We start from the raw sequence: 16,125 nt of genomic DNA on the forward strand, positions 1-16,125 counted from the left end.
ATGATACATTAGGAAATATGTAAAAATAAATGAATGCACATATAGGACAAAAAATGTTTTAACAGGGGAAAATTTTTAAAATATGTATATGTACATACATACATACATGTGTGTATGCTCATGAGATATTCAATCCCCACCCACATACCATGTACCATGGACTAATTGGTTTATTTGACCTAATATCAAGATCATGCTTCTTTCCCCCACTCTGGGAATTCTACTTTAAAATTAATTTTTTTTTATATTTAAGTTAATTTTCATTATATTTATTATCACACCCTCATATTTTCTTATTTTTTCCTGTCAAAAATATTACCTAAGCCCTCTCCCTTTACTCAGTGATTCATTTGTAGCCCTTATTTTAAGATTACACTTTAAGTCCTCTTTTATATTTTATATATATACAGAATGACTTTTCTCCAAGGCTGCTCAATTCACTGATATGACACTAATAATACTTTGCACATCTGGCACTAAATGTTTTTTCAAACATGCATCCAATGAGGAAACATACTGATTTAGAATATGTTTGGCATTCATATATAATCTTCCCTTGGGGTGATTAAGACCTGTAGATAAAAATCTGGACTCAGATAGACTCTGCTCAGAAGGAAAAAAATCTATGCTTCTACAGCTCAGCTTTGTTATTTTTACATTAGCACTACTTCAGCTGGTGCCTGCTATTAGCATGTCAGTCTCCTGACACATCATTAATAAATAGGTAATTTCATAACCAGTTTCCACCTAATGTCATATTGAAAACCACCTGGGTTTTAATTTTTACTCCCTTACATGAAAAGAAAAGTCTAGAGGGAGGTTGTTATAATTAAGCTGAGACTAACTTAATTGAATAATGGATACAATCAATGAGAAAACATACATGTAAAAGGAAAAAACAGTCATGAGGGTAGTAGATAGATTTGGATCTATGAATCAGAATGTGGGTCTATTCCCCTTCTCTTTGTTTAAAACCATAGGCTCATAGTCATTTTGAAATGATAAGCCAGTTCTTCCAAGAAAGTTTCAAAAATAGCAAAAAATATCTCCATCTGTGGAGATGGGACTGGTAATAAAATTTTTATTTTATTGAAATATTGACACCTCGAAATTTATTTAAGATTAGTTATTTTTGTAGTTATTTTTATTCATATAATCTTCATTTCCCAATAAATCTTTTACTGCATCCATAACCAGATAATTATCTTTAATATAAAGGATAAAAAGACAGAGGGATAATAGATGTACAAGTGTTTAAATAGTTCAGCAAACCTGATTCAACATAGCAAATAAGTTTTTTTTATTATTATTTTTATATAATATGTACTGATCCACATTTATAGTCTCCCACCTCTGCAAAGAAGTGGGGGGGGGAGGATATATTTTATTATGTCTTTGCAGAGCTAACTTTGGTCATTAAAATTATAGCATTCAGTTTTAGGTTTTTTTTTTTTTCCATTTATATAACTATAATTATTGTGTATACTGTTTTACTGATTCTTCTTACTTAACGTAAGTTCATTTAAATCATCCATGTTAACCTATATTCATCAAATTCATCATTTCTAACAGTAAAGTAGTTATATCTGTCAAAATTGGTTTCAATGGATCAGTGGATACCTACTTTGTTTCCAATTCCTTGCCAACATAAAAACTACTATAATAAATATTTTAGTGCAAATAGAAAATTTTAGTTTATTTTATTTTACTTTTAACTTTTTTCTTGGGCTATTTGTCAAGCTATTTGAATAATGAATGCAATCAATGAGAAAACATACATGTAAAAAGAGAAACAGTCATGAGGGTAGTAGATGGATTTGGATCTGTGAATCAGAATGTTTCTCTTCTTCTCTTTGTTTAAAGCCTATGGCCAGTTGTGAACTCTCTTGTTACCTCTATAATGGCAAGAGATCAAAAAGAACATTTTCAGAAAAATGGGTGAATGCTAATAGAGCATTTGCAGTAACAGAAGATACGAATAAGCTAAGAAGGTGTGGATGGCTTATTGTGCAGCAATGAAGGGATGTAATATTAATGAAATGATGGATTCTTTGAAGAATTTATATTCACAATGAAGGCATATTCTGTTTTGTCTTCCATGAAGACATATAACAGTCACATACAATGACAAGTTTTTCCTGCTTTCATTCAGTTGATCCCTTCAAGTCTTGGGAAAGGACAAAAATTAAGAGGCAACTATGCAGCTTAATAAATAGAGTGGTGGGCTTGTAGAAAGGAAGATCTGATTTTAAATTCTACTTCATCCATTTGCTGTGTAATTCTGGCCAAGTCATTCAGTATCTCTCAGGTTCAATTTCTTAAACTTTAAAAGGGGATAAAAATAGCACCTGTAACATAGGGATGTTGTGAGCTCAAATAAGACTTAGTATGTAAAGTTCTTTGCGAATTTTAGAACATTATATAAATAATAGTTGTTGCTGTTATTACTATTATTATTATAGTAACCATGACTATGCCATCTATGATTCTACCACTTGGTGATTCTATCAAGGCAGTATCCAGTAAATGAACCTAATATCTATTAGCAGTTTGTTACACTAAAAATTGTTCAATCTCCATAAAGAAAACTGACAATGCATTAGGTCATTAATATTTATCCATAATATACTGGTGATATTTTTGTTACCCCCTTTGCTGACTACTATATGTTTTCCTAACCTCCTTCTCCTACCTTGATCTGTTGTTCTATCCCAAGCTTGATTTTCATTTTTGAAACTATAATCGAATCAATACTTCTATTGCTCATGGACAGGTTGTGTCAATGTACCATTCCTCTTCCTGCTTCACTTCACCCTCTAATGACTCTATTTACCATCCCTCCAGCTTTCCAAATGGCAGTGTCCTTCTCCAGCCACTACTCTGTGTTCTTAATTTGAACATTAACTCTTTGAAGACAGAGATTATCTCACTTTTGTGTTTGTATCCTCAGTGCTTTAAAGTGGTACTCAGACCATAGTAAGTATTTTCATTCATTGTAACTGGTGAGCAAAGTGTTTTGAGAACTTTGAAATAAGGGAGTTATATTCATAGAGAAAGATAGCTATTTTAGGACTGAATAGTACTAGTCATGGAAATTTGTGCATGCTTATGTGTACAGATCAAGCTGAGTCTAAAGGAAATTGGGCAATGGGCCTAAAATAAATCTAATTACCTCTACCAAATTTCCCTCCTATGATGTTAAATGGCACAGTTGAGGGGCTTTTCTGTGCAAAGGTCTATACTTAACATTTAATTAACCTATAGCATCACAGACTTGAAGGACTCTTGGAGACAACTAGTCTACCTACCTAATAAGAAAATAGGGATATAAAAAGGATAAGTGACTTGTCCAAGATCATATAAGTTTCAAGTGGCAGAGCTAGGAATTAGGACCTACTTCCTCTGATGCCACATCCAATTATCTCCAATGATTCCATGATTTCATCTCTAATTATACTCCCTACAAATGTCATACATCACAAGCCAAACATAGCATCTTGTGAAATTCTTAACCATGTCTTTTCATAAATCCTTGATAAATAATCTACCTGCTAGGGAAAGAGCTTGTTTTAGGGTTATTGTTGTTTTTTTTTTTTTAATTCAATTCAAATAACATTTTATTAAACAGAAAAAATAATGTGAAAGGGTATATAATTAGTTGTTGGATGCAAGTGTAGTATTTGACCAATGCAGCTCTTTTTTTTTTTTGTTCTCAATGTATGACTAGGCCTCTGTTTCTATAGTCATTCATTTCCTGGTTAATATAATATACATTACTTTAGCACAAATCATCATACCTGAAGTCCCTAAATTATACCAACAAATTTCCTTTGATTATCAGCCATTTACTAAGTGCTTGCTATATATGGGAAGTTGTTCTAGGACATATACAAATATTAGATAAGATAATCCCTCCCATTATGAAGTAAACAATTTAGTAGGAGAAGGATATAACATATAAACACATAAGTACAATGTATGTTAAACTTAAAAGATGCAAAAAAGGGATGGAAAGTTCAGTACCAATCTGAGTGGGAAAAGGGAAGGAGTCATGAAAGAAATAGGCAGTAGAATATTAGTTGGGTTTTAAAGAATAGACGGGGATTCAACAGATAGAAGCTGGAAGGACATTATATTTGTGGGACTAAAATCAGGAAATCTGCATCATATGTGGAAAAATTCCAAATTTTATGTCTTAGTTGGAGCATAGGGCATTTGGAAAGAAGTAGTTTGAGGCAAGATTGCAAAGTTATCAAAGAATTACTATCTCAGAATTGGGAGGAGGCATAGAAGCTTTATAATTTTAGGGATTCATGTTTATCAAATATCTGTTAAGTGAACAATCAGCTTCAGTTTGTAGACTCTTTGTAAAGAGGAACTCACTAGATCTCAAAGTAATGAATTCAAATGTTGGAAGAAGCTAATTGTTAGGAAAGTAACAGGCTACTGAAGGAATATCAGGTTTCAGAGTTTAGACTTGACATATTAGCCAGTGGGGAAGCAAAAATACTGACTGCCATCGAAATGGGTTCATAATTTACACATAAAGAGTGATATTATAAGCAAATTAGAAGAACAAAGAATAGTCTACCTCTCAGGTCTATGGACAAGGAAAAAATTTGTGGCCAAAGTAGAAGCAGAATACATTATGGAATGCAAAATGAGTAATTTTGATTATATTAAGTTAAAAAGTTTTTATACAAACAAAACCAATGCAGACTAGATTAGATTAGAAGGGAAGTAATAAACTGGGAGAAAAAAATTATATTCAAGGGTTTTACTAAAGGCCTCATTTCTAAAATATGTATAGAATTGACTCAAATTCATAAGCATACAACTCATTCTCCCGTTGACAAATGATCAAAATATATGAACAGACAATTTTAAGATGAAGAAATTATAACCATTTCTAGTTATATGGAAAAATGCTCTAAGTCATTATTGATCAGAGAAATGCAAATTAAGACAATTCTGAGGTACCACTACACACCTCTTGGATTGGCTAAAATGACAGGAAAAGATAATGAGGAATGTTAGAGGGGATGTGAGAAAACTGAGATACTGATACATCATTATTGATTGGAGTTGTGAACTGATCCAACCATTCTGGAGAGCAATATAGAACTATGCCCAAAAGGTTATCAAAATGTGCATATCCTTTGATCCAGCAGTGTTTGTACTGGGTCTGTATTCTAAAGAGAACATAAAAAAGGGGAAAGGACATGTAAAAGAATGTTTATAGTAACCCTTTTTGTAGTGGCAAAGATTTGGAAACTGATTGGATGTCTATCAATTGGAGAATGGCTAAATGAGTTATGTTATATGAATGTTATGGAATATTATTATTCTATAAGAAATGATCAGCAAGATGATTTCAGAGAGGCCTGGAGAGACTTACATGAACTGATGCTAAATGAAGTGAGTAGAAACAAGAGAACATTTTGCACAGCAACAATGAGATTATATGATAATCGATTCTGATGGTTCTTTTCAACAGTGAAGTGATTCAGGTCAGTTCCAATGGTTGGAGAGAGCTGTCTGCACCCAGAGAGAGAGCTGTAGGGACTGAATGTGGATCACAGCATATTTTCACTATTTTTGTTGTTGTTTGCAGTTTCTTTCTCATTTTTTTTTCTTTTTGATCCTATTTTTCTTATGCAGCATAATAAATGTGGAAATATGTATAAAATAATTGCCCATTTAACAATATTGAATTACTTACTATCTAGGGGAAGAGGTGGGGGAAAGTGAGGGAGTAAAAAAATTTGGGACACAAGATTTTTCAAGGATGAAGGTTGAAAACTATCTATGTATATGTTTTGAAAATAAAAAGCTTGAAAAATTGACTACCCTATGTGATACTGTAGTAGCCCCTTTTGCCTTTAAAATAAAATATAAACTCCTCTGTTTAACTTTTAAAGACCCACTCATCCTGACCTAATACTACTTTTCTAATCTCATTGGTCATTATTCCATCTTCCTAACCCTGCAATACAATCAAACTGCTTTTTTCTCACAACAAAACTGACCTTACTCACTATATTCGATCTCCCATCTCTGTCTTTGCATTAGCCAACTAGAATTTAATTCTTTTTCATCTCCACTGCACAGAGGTTCTCTCTTCATTTAAGATTCAGCTTGAATGTCATCTTCTAGAAGAATTTTTTTCTTTTCCTTAGTCACCAATATACTAGTACCTTCCTTGTTGAACAATTTTTGCTTAAAAGTTATGTATAAATACTTTATAAATGTAAAAAATATATATTTTATGTTATATGTATCATCTATCTATATTTCTGTCTATCTATCTATACTTATCTTCTTCATTATGATTTAAACTCATACCGAGTAGGAATCTTTTCTTTTCTTTGTGTGCTTGTATTCCCTTCACTTTGTGCAATGTCTGACAATCAATTAACCAAGAAACATTTGTTAAGTGCCTATTATTTTGTTAGGTATTAGAGTAAATGCCAAGGATTCCAAAAAAGCCAAAATAAATGGAATAAGAATATGAGTAGTTCAGGATGATGCTTACATTGTGAGATTGGTTGACCAGAATGGTGCTACCCTTGACAGTAACAGGAAAACTGCCCTATAGGAGGTGCTTAATAAGTAATGATTAATTAACAAGCAATAAGTTCTTGATTGAGTTTTAAGAGATAAAGGAATGTGACCAAATTTAAACATGTAAAGAAGATACATCTGGTCCTAATATTTCAGGTTTTTGACCCATGGCCAAAACATGTTCCACTGACTCATTCCCCCCCATCCCTCAATAAACAAAAAATGATAAAAAATTGTAAGGGAATTATCAACTATGATAATTGTCAGGCACTGAAGAATTTTGGCTTTATTCTTCCAACATGCAAGTCAGGTGACATGAAGTTCTTCTCCCTGGAGCAATTAAACTGAAGAGCTATTGATTGTAGCTATTGCCTTGGATTTCCTCAACCTCAAAAACTGTTTCCTTAGGGTGCATATATTAAGGAATAAAAAGAAGTTTACTGATTTTATGTAAACCCAACATAGCCCCCTCCCAAAAGCAAAATATTACACTGTTCAAAATCTCTGGAGAAGCCAGAAGCATAAAGCTTTGGGTGAAATGTAAATTTCTTAAAATATTTATCCATCCATAAGTGGCTACATTTTTTACATTATTGTAGGGTTTCTCAGTGTTCCATTTTATTAAAAAATATTTATTCGGTTTCTAAGATTACTGCTTTTCTGACCACAGAAAATTCAATTACTGAAAACTGCAGCTATCAAATTGGTTGAAAATAAATAGCCTTTTATCCAAACCTGGCAGAGACTGGTTTACTTTAATATGTAGCCATAAAAAAGGAGAGAGTGGGAGGAGAAAACTCATTCCATTGAGCATTGGTAAACTATGGAGTCAGAAGTCAAGCAGGCCTTTATATCACTGGATATTACTTTTAATGGGAGAAAAAAGAATAAAAGAGGGGTATTATAAGAATTAAGCATTATTTTTCTTTTGTTTTGAATGATAGAAGTTATATATATGCCTTTTACCCTCCAATTAAAATCACTTTCTCCTTTCTGTCTCTGTTTGAAATGTTTAGGAATGTATAGGAAATGTGGTAAGTGAGATGTACCAACCTGAGGTTCTCAATATGGAGGCTAATTATGTGCTATGTTATTGGGTTAGCAGCAATAGTGTTGACAATGGACTAGACATGGAAGTTGAACCAAGTTGATAGATTCAAATTTCCTGTTTTTGTTCCTATTTCTATTCTTACTTTTTTTTTTTTAAATAGCGGATAAGTGTTTTTTGGATCTCTTTCTGTCTCTATTTGTTTCTTTATCTCTTTGTTTTTGTCTGTATATATCTTTCTGTCTGTTTCTCTGTGTGACTCTGTGTGTGTATGTGTGTGTCTATCCCCTCTTTAAGGAGGTAAATCCATTGGGAGTATGAGGCTGAATTATAGCATTTTAAAGCAAAATTTAGATTTTTGTATGTCTATATGTCTCCATTGTTTAGTTATTTCCACCATAAAAATAGTACATATATGAATTTGGTCATAAGAAGAAAAACAAAGGAGAACCAAGGGACAAAAATTTCTGATGCATAATTAAAAGTATGATGAAAATAGTGTCAGATATCATATATATTCATAATTAATTTAAAATTACATAGTATTGTGACATATTATTGCAACGGAGTATTATTATGTTTTAAGAAATACTGAAAGAGTATTATTTCAGTAAAAAAATAATCCCCAAACAAAAAAAAAATTACAAAATATATATCAATTGATGCAAAGTGAAATTAGAAGAACCAGGAGATCACTGTGAACAGTAACAGCAATGTAGTAATGATTATCTTCTATGAAGCACTTGGTTACTCTGATCAACACAATCATGCATGACAGTGCTAAAAGATTAATGATGAAAAAATGCTATTCACCTCCAGAAAAGGGAATTGATGAATTCTGAGTGCAAATGAAATATAACTTACTCACTTTATTTTTTTTTTTACAGTAGTGCTAATATGGAAATACGTTTTGCATGCTTTCACATGTATAATTGATATCATTTTGCTTACTTTTTCAGTGAATGAGAAAGGGATAGGCAGAAGGAAGATTATTTGAAACTCAAGTTTTTAAGTTTTAAAAAATAAAACAGTGAACAGTTATGCAATATATTTACTTTTTAAATGATATTTTATATTGCATTAAATTATTTTTCCAAAAATTATTTAAACTCTCCTTACTTAGGATAAACAAATGGGAGGTGACTTTAAATACTTGCTATTTGACTAGAGGCATTGGACATTTTTATGTTTCCCATATAACACATAACATAATCTGGAATACTTGTAGCTACTTGCAAAGATTCTTGACTTTTCCCGATTTCAAATTTTGCTTCTGTAACCTACTCTTTCCCAGGGCTGTGGTGAAACAATAAACTTTGAAATAAACCTCTAAGAAATATTCTCTAATCTTAAAGTATAACAGGATGACAAGTAAAGGTAATCATAACTTTAAAGAATGCTTTCAGTAAAATAGTCATGCACAATAAATGTTTAAGGAGGACTCATCAAGTGTGTGGCATATTAAATAAGATTTTCCCATCACCTATCCTTTGTAGATTAAAACAGAGAAAGTCTGAACTGTGCAAACACTGAAATACTGGAATAGCTTCCCATGCTAAAGTAAAATTTCCTATCATGGGTAAGAAGAAGCCTACTGAAAGAAGTAAACCCAAAACTATCTGATGTCTGTGACAATGAAGAAATATGAGAAACACTCTAACAGTGTGGCATAGGGGGAAAGGAGGGAAGGAATGGGAAATAGAGTTTAAGAATTGTATTAAAGCACTTAGATAAAGAATTATTCAACAAACATGGAATCTGTGACTTCTGTCTGCTGAGTACTATGGTAATGTAGCGCATATAAACTGGGTATTTGTGTATTAACTTCTACTCCCACTGACAAATCAAGTTTCTAGAGCTTCTATATATCTTTCTGTCAGGACTTTAAGGGATAAAGAGTCCTCTTCACTCTAATACCATAAATTTAAGTCTCTATTAGTGTGATTAACATTTGTAAAGCAATGTAATTAGCCTGTTTTAAATGCCTTTAGAAGATGAACTTTATAGATAGGCTAGAATTTAAAAGTTGGTATAAAACTTCCATCCACTAAAATATCTCTGAGATTCTAATAAACATATGCAGAATCAAAAGTGAAGTGACATCCAGTTCAGAAAACACATACATTAAAAAGGTTAATTTATATATAACGCCTGCCTTTTTGAAAGCCTTTTCTAAAATTTCCTTTTCAAGATTTTTTTCCAACAATTTAAATTTCTAATTGTGTCTAATCTGTACTTAGTTACTAATTCACATAATTTCATTAGTTGGTCCAGTGAAACTTTTGCAATTTAGAGAGATGCAAAGACCAAAATCCTCCATACCTTTGGAAACTTTGCCTCTTCTGGCAAAAACAAAACAAAACAAAACCAAAAACTGGGGAAAGAGATATGACCAAGAATGAAGAAGAATTCTCTCTATCCAAGTGGTTCCTATTCAGTGATGTTTTGGAAACTCACATTTATTCCAAATTTTAAAATTATTCTGGTTCTAATTAGTTTTATAATTTACAATATCCCTTAGGAAATGGCCAAGTTTCTTTGTCTTATCTGAAGGCCTCAAATGGAAGGTGCTCAAGTTCAAGTTTAAAGAAAGATAGAGATTCTACGGAAATCATATGGAAAGAGTATGGTCCATGCAGAGGGGGCAAATTGTGACAATGGACTGAGAAAAGAATATTAAGTTGGCTAGTTTGACTAGACCATAGAATGCTTAAGAGTACTCGTGCAATAAACTTGATTACAAATTGGATAGGCACCGATTATGAAAAATTTTAAATGCTAAAAAGCTAAAAATGCTAAAAATATTAATTAATATTTTAATTTAAAAGCAATAGAAAGTCATTGGGTTTTTTTAAATGTGTGTTTGTTTTTTGTTTTGTTTTGCTTTTATTATAGGGAAACTAAATCATAATATTGGTACTTTTAAATATCTCTTCCATAGTGTGTGAGTGATTTACTGGAGAGAGGGGGAAAAAAAGCCAGAAGATGCTAGTTTAAGGGCCTGGTAAGATCAGGTCAGTTTTTTTTTTTTTTTTTTTTTGGGGGGGGTTGGTTGTTTTGTTGGTGTGTGTTTGTGTGTGTGTTTAGAATGATGGAAACCTGTATAAATTTTTAGCTTCCTTTCTTGAACCAGTGGATAAAGGCAAGGACTCTTACCAAAAGTACAAGTAGAGATTAAAGCAGAATCAGTGCAACTTTAATGGCTTCAATGCTTTCTATAATATGTGATCTCTGTCATTTTAGACCTCTTATTTATTAATAGTATAATAACACTGATTTTGTCTGTTAAAATTTGGAAGTACTATTCTCCTTCTCAATCTGAAGAATATAAATAAATTGATGATGATTGCAATGAAATACACTAACATATAAACACAGTGATATGTGATACACATTATATGTGTATGTGTGTTTCAATGCATTTCAATACATGTGTATTCATTTTCTTTCAATCATATTAATAATTGATTCCTTTCTAGTTTGTTAAGATATTTGAATAGTTCAAATTAGTTATTATTCCCCAATGAATTTAAAGAAGAAAAAATATAAGGCTTTTGATTCCCTTACATGATAGAACAATGGAAGCCATTCTCTAGATATTTGTCATAAAAATTGCATGTATCCACAAATTATTAATTGTCCTTTGCCTTTTCCTTTAACCCCTAAAAAAAAAAAAAAAAAAAAAAAAAAAAAAAAAGCTAAGGATGTTCCCTTCCCTTTTTCATAATAAATTCAGATAAAGTATTTATCTGGGTTCACTTAGTCACATAGAACCAAGCACAGCATGTAAGAGCCTCTTTAGCTAATCTTGAATAAATTGGAGAATCTTTCAGTCCTATACCTTTATTCTTCTCAACTAGTTACTATGATCCCAAATCTAAAAGTCCTAGTAGTAGAAGATGACAACCTTTATTCTTCTCAACTAGTTACTATGATCCCAAATCTAAAAGTCCTAGTAGTAGAAGATGACACATTACTCTCCACCAATCACCATTCTATCTCATCTCTCACTCTGCCCCCTACAAAAACACATACACACCAAAGCAGGGAGAATTCTTAACTGTAACATATTTGTTTTCCTATATAAAAGTGGTGATTTTTCATACTTTTTGGATACAGGGATTTGGGGGGAGGAATTCAACTATTTTTTTTAAAGAAAAAGGAAAAAAAAAAACAAAGTTACTTCATTGTTCTATCAAGTAAAAGCTTTGAATATTTACATGTTTTCAGATGAAGGACTAATATCTTTCATCCCTGAGGCCAAGGGCCATCAAAGAAACATCTTTAGGGTTCAAGAGGCCAGAAGATTAATGTTAACAGTTCCTGTTAGCAAGCTTGCCACATATTCCTCATGTTCATGATGAACCAAGATTCCATGATGAGTGACAGTTTGGTGATGACTGGATAGGCTTTAAAATTTTCCCATCAGACAAAGTCTTTTGAATTCAAAGCTACTCCTTCAACAAAATAATTTTTTTAAAAAATAGATGAATGAATGGATGAATAAACAAATGAAAAATGGACGGATCAAAGTCAGGAGGGGAAAAGAAAGTGAAGATGCCTTGATTGTCATCTTCTCAAGTGTTTTTCTTTTAATCAACCTATGAAATTTCTGGTACACATTATTTCCATATTATAAGCAATTAAATTGAGGCTCAGAAAATTAGAATAACTTGCTTATGTTCAGATAATTTGTTTGTGTTAGATCAGAAATGAGAATTTAAATTTCTTGATTCTAATCCCAGAATGTATTCTTTGATACAATCTTTATTTAAACTTGTTTTGCTATCATTGTTCAGTTGTGCCCAATTCTCTATGACCTCATGAACTATGTTGTTCATGTGGTTTTCTTGGTAAGTTAATGAACTATGTTGTTCATGTGGTTTTCTTGGTAAGTTAATGAAGTGATTTGTTGTTTCCTTCTCCAATGCATTAAGACAAACAGAAGTTAAGTGATTTGCCCATGTCACAGAACTATTAAAAGTCTGAGATTGGACTGGAATTCAGACCTTTGTGACTCTAGATCAGTGCATTCATTATCAACTGAACCATCTTGCTGCCTCAAATTTACATAACAATTTTAATTATTAAAAATATTTCAAATATATTTCTTATTTCAAAGTCACCCAATGAAATTCAGCAGGTTTTTATTTAAATGCTTGCTGCATGATAGGTTCTAATGATAAGCAAATAAAAGGGAAATTGTCTCTCCTTTTGAATAGTTTATAGTAGATATGTTCTATGATATACTATATTCTATTCAAGTAGATATATACAATGTATTCATAAGTTAGTATAGTACTAAAAAATGAAATCCATTTCCTTTTCTATTATCTTTTAGGGAAAAGAAATCGTGTAATATACTCAGTAGTCGAACCATTCATCTTAGAAAACTAAAGTGGTACAAAAGAATAAACAATTTCATTTATAGCTTAATAAAAAATGATATATATTGCATATATATCTTACAGAAAAAAACAGTAATTTCAGCTTTCCTTGTGACATAATTTCAGTTATTCTGAAAAAGTTTTCTTACGCTTTGTCCTAGACTGACTTTTTTATTTAAAAAATGTCAAGAAAATGAAATAAAAGTCAAATGAGGCTCTGTTTACATGAAATTAAATCAATTTGTCAAGTTAACTGATTCAATCAAATAATAAGCAGATTTGGTGGAAGGAAAATGTTGATTGTTTGACTCAATACATTGAATCATTTCATAAATTCAATTGATGAATTAATCCATTAATTCATGAATTAAATTGACATTTCAGTCCCAATAGTCAGTTTGAAGCTATGCTAATCAACAAAGTGCTAATCAAACTCCCAGAATCCTACTTCTGAGCATATATCCTAAACAAGCCAAAATCAGAAGGAAAGGTTCCATGAATATCAAAAGAGTGATATTTCTTTTTGTGGCATAGAAATGTAAACAAAATTAGTTTCCTTCCATTTGGAAATTATTATAACATATTATTATTGTACAGTAAAAATGATGACTGAAGATTTCAAGGAAATGTGAAAAGATCATATGAATTGATGCAGAGCAAAGAACACAAAACCAACATATATACATACATGTGTACATGTGTGTCTACACATATATGTATATGTATCTCTATATATACATATATGCATAAACATTATATATACACAAATATATATGTAAACATTTTTATAAGAATATAATAATGATGTAAAGAAAAATAACTCTAAAACAGCTGAATTCACATTAAATGATATAAACAATATTAGTTCCAGAAGAACTAGTGTGGTGAAACATCTTCTTTTCTGTCCAGAGATAGTAGAGTAATGGGTTAGGAATATTACATACACTCTCAAAGGTAGAGGCTGTGTTAAAAGCTAGGGCTATTAGCTTTCCTTTGGGCAGTTCAATGATACAATGTATGAAGTTTGTACTTGAAACTAGAGAGACCTGAATTCAGATACAGTTTCATACACTTACTAGTTCTATGATCCTGGACAACTCATTTAACCTGTTTGCTTCAGATTTCTCATTTATGAAATGGGGATAATAATAACACCTGCCACCCAGAATTGTTGTGACAAATGAGATAATAAATATAAAGCACTAAGTATAATGTCTGGCACAAAGTAAGTGCTACATGAATATAGCTATCATTATTATATGCAGGCCTTCAAAGGGGATAGGCAAATGAAGATTGTTTGTGGTATTTAAAAAATAAAACAAAAATAATCATCAGTCTAGTTATTTATAAGTGATTAGAAGTTTTAAATTAGGAGAGAACTTTCTCCCTAGTTAAACTAGTAAAAGAAATATAAATTTAAAACAATGATCTGAATAAATCAGAGGAAATCACTCTCTAACTGAAAGAAAAGATAATGTTGATTAAATTATATGAACAAACTTTTACATTAATCATATTGAATAAAATATCTGAAACTCTTCACTTTGCTGTGACTGTCATTGCTATCGAAAGAAAAAAAAAGAATATTGTTTCTCATATTCCTGCTAGTTCTTATTCTCCTTCTCCCCTTCCTCCCTCATTTCCTTCTCTTTCCTTCCCTTCCTCCTTCCCAAGGTCCTTCTTTTTCTGTCTCTTTCTGTCTCTCCCTCCTCTTCCTTCTCTCAGTGTGTCTCTGTCTTTCTGATTCTGTCTCTGTCTCTCTGCCTCTGTCTCTCTTTGTCTCTCTCTCTTTCTGTCTCTGTCTCTGTGTGTATCTATTCTGATTCTATTTCTCTGTCCCTTTTTGTCTCATTGTCTGTCTCTTTGTGCCTCTGTCTCTCTGACTCTCAGTCACTATCTCTGTCTTTCTATCCCTCTCTCTGTCTCTATCTCTTTCTGTCTGTCTCTGTCTCTGTGTCTGTCTGTCTGTGTGTATGTCTTTTTTTTTTTCTATTCTCTATAAAATTTACTTTGAAATTCAGCACCTGCTTAGCAACTTATAGTCAAGAAATTTGTTTGGAACCCTGAAAGGTTAAGGATTTAGTCATATCACAGTCATAATATGTAAGAGATAACACTAAGAGATAGGACTTGAATACTAGTTTTCTTGATTCATTACAATTCTCTATTACTACTTCTCTCCTCCCCATGTTAATTGTAAGAATTAATCCTATCTCCCATTTTTAATTGTTCATTGAAAAATATTTAAAATTGTTTTCTCACCCTAATTCTTTAGTATTTTTGACTGTGATTATTCTAAAATGCTTTCATGTGTGCATGGTATTTCACTAATTAAATATAAGCTGCCTTAGAGTAGAGATTGTTTCAATAGTGAGTGCATAATACATATTTGTAAGGTGGTTAATTGAAATAAGAGGACTTAAAATAACTTGAATAAGCACTTAACATCAAATTTTTATTCCTAATTTTCTCAGTACTTTTAAATAGTAATATATTTTAAATTGAAATGGAAAGAAACATGAACAATCTCATGCTTGGTATCTTTTCATCCAGTAATAAAATGTATTTATCTGTTGAAAGGGATTAAGTATATCATAAAAATGGCTCTTACCATTCTACATTAGCAAAGTCAGTTGCTGAGTATGTGTGGTAAGGAAAAAGGAGTTATTTAAGTTGACAAATATGTTGCTTGAGAGAGCATGACAGGGAAAATGTTTGAAACTCCTGCTCTAATCTGCTCTTTATAGGATTTTCTAGTTCATCTGGTGGCCAGTTAAACTGAAACCAACCTTTGCACATAAGAAACATAATTGTGTGGAAGTGGGAAGAAAATTGGTCATTTATACTAAAGCTTACAATGTATTAGACTTTTAGGAGACCTAACCCTGTCTGCAGTCTCCCTTTGACCAAGCTAACTTTGCTTATTTCCCAAGCCTATTATGAGCTATGGCTTCTATTGGAAACCTGGTTTATGGATAATGTATTTAAAATGAACCCTACACTCAAAACCAATAGAGCAGTAGTTTAGCCATCAGCAATCAGTCCATAAAATCTAGTTACTTTCCCCTTCCCCTTTAAGGGAGCAAAATGCTAATGGATTTGAAATTGAAGGAGTGGACCACAGAC

Source organism: Sarcophilus harrisii, chromosome 4 (genome assembly GCF_902635505.1).
Source record: "Sarcophilus harrisii chromosome 4, mSarHar1.11, whole genome shotgun sequence".
Lineage (NCBI taxonomy): Eukaryota > Metazoa > Chordata > Mammalia > Dasyuromorphia > Dasyuridae > Sarcophilus > Sarcophilus harrisii.